Consider the following 2,158-nt stretch of genomic DNA (forward strand, 5'->3'; position numbering starts at 1 on the left):
GTTTCCTGAGAAGAATTGGAGGTCGCTTCAAAGGAAATAAATAAACCACAACTGATGTGCTGATGTTTTAAAGAGAAAAGGCAATTGCTAAAAATGACCATCCAATTTCCATTACTTACTACAGTAATTAGAAACAAGGAATATGTTTATTGATCTGAAGTGGTTCAAACAGTATTTTCTTTGTTCAAACCAATTTAGCTGGAGGAAAAGTCAAGAGTTTGCCTTGTGTGGGGGCGGTGGTGGGGGGGATTGTGGAGAGAAAGAGATTCTCTACATAAAAACTGTTGTTTTTCTATCCTCGGGCCACTCACCTAAGAAGAATAACTGGGTTTCTATTAAAGCAAAGGAATTGTTGCCCCTGATCACTATTGGTTTAGCTCTAGGCCCTTGAGACTCAAAGTAGGTTTGGCATTAGCAATATCAGTATAATCCGGGCATACATTAGACAGGTAGATTCTCTGGCCCCACCCCAGTCCTAACTGAATCATCATCTAGTTTTTAAGAAGATGTTTCCTGATTCATACGCACACTAATGTTTGAGAAGTACCAGTCTAGACCAACATGAATGGTTATTTAAACAGTTGATAGAAAAAAGAGATGGTTAAATAAAGGAGGAAATACTATCTGATAAAAGCACTTTTGTCCAAAGATTTGTTGGTGTTGATAAACTTGCTCCTATTCACTTAACCCAGGTTTGAAGTAAAATCTTCATAGGCCCATTCTGAAATGACGTTTACCAGCTCCAGCGTCCTCATGGTTGACTGAGCTCCCACAAATGGTTGCTGACTTTGTTTGTGTCCCCAGGTGAGCAGAAATGAGTGAACAAGCAGAAAAAAGCAGTTCCGTGCGAGAGAGACCTGCACGTCCAAGTTCTCCTGAGAAACCAAGTGAGATGGAACTGAAGCAGATGAAACGGGTGGAGCAGCAGTTAAAACGGTTGTCATTTCAAAATTCCGGGCCTCAGGCAGCCACCTTTAACCCTAAATTAAGGCAGCTGATGAAGGAAGGGCAAATGGCAAGCAAGAATGAGTCTGTTGCTGTAAAACGCAAAGTCAACAAGTATGACGAAAAGGGCAGGCTCACCTTCAATCAGGCTGACCTGTGTGACTGCCTTGATAAAGACTGCCAGGGTTGCTTCTACCCGTGCCCCAAGTGTAACTCCACCAAGTGCGGGCCCACTTGCCGCTGCAACCGCCGCTGGGTCTACCACACCATAGTCGATGAGAATGGGGAGGTCATCAGCAAGATGCCATTCGACCTCTCTGACTAGGAGCAGCCCTCCAGGCTGATGCATTTTCTCTGCTTTGCAGTTATACCAGCCTCTGTCTCCTGGGTGAATTTTAGGACTGGGGGAAAAAAAGTTTTACAAATATAGTTTAGACTAGTTAGTGTTCTCTGAAGCCATAGAACCCTGTGTAATGCACTGTCTTTCTCTAACCTTCCTGCTGTGATGACTCAGATTCCTCCCCTGGTAACCAGCAACTGAATTCCTACTCTGCTCTCGGGTTAAAAATCCCTTTCCTCTTTGCTGGTACCTTAGGAGATGGAGTTTTAGGTTTTTTAGAATTCTGTAGCTGAGAGCTTATCTTGACAAAGAACATATGTTTATAATAGTTACCGTTAGGATCTTACACATTATCAATTCTAAATCAGAATTCTATTTGGATTGACTTGCACTGCATATTCATAGTCTCATGCTTTTAGTGTTACTGTTTTAACAATATTAAAATGAAATTTGTTTTTTAAAAAAAAAAAACATTTACTAGGCCCCATGGCCAACTGTCCCAACATATGAGCACAAAATGAGAGATTCAATTTAAGTGATATCCAAAATGCCAACTGGAAGCAGACTTCAAAGGACAAATTTTAATCTAATTGTTACCTAGAAATGATTTAAAAGCAGTTTTTTAGTGGCTAAGGTTACCAGCCACACAGAACTGGCCAACGTGGTATAAAATTCCTAAGGCCTAAGTTGCATTTGGTCTTAGAGGTATAGGATTTAAGGAAATTCAGCTAGAGTTTCTGCTGACCTCAGTGAAGATACCATCTCAGAAGACTGATGTGAAACATCTGGGCCAGGTTTGGCAGCTATTGTGCAAAACTGTTTCTAGGGAAAATCTCTATGAAACTGTTCACACCCACAGCGTCATCGGGAAAG

General features: G+C 41.4%; 1 pseudogene; it reads left to right on the forward strand.

The window, feature by feature from the left end:
- Nucleotides 1-814: 814 nt before the first annotated feature.
- On the forward strand, nt 815-1,270 carry LOC138072019 (ARL14 effector protein-like pseudogene; annotated as a pseudogene).
- Nucleotides 1,271-2,158: the final 888 nt, after the last annotated feature.

Source organism: Capricornis sumatraensis, chromosome X (assembly GCF_032405125.1).
Source record: "Capricornis sumatraensis isolate serow.1 chromosome X, serow.2, whole genome shotgun sequence".
NCBI classification, from domain to species: Eukaryota; Metazoa; Chordata; class Mammalia; order Artiodactyla; family Bovidae; genus Capricornis; species Capricornis sumatraensis.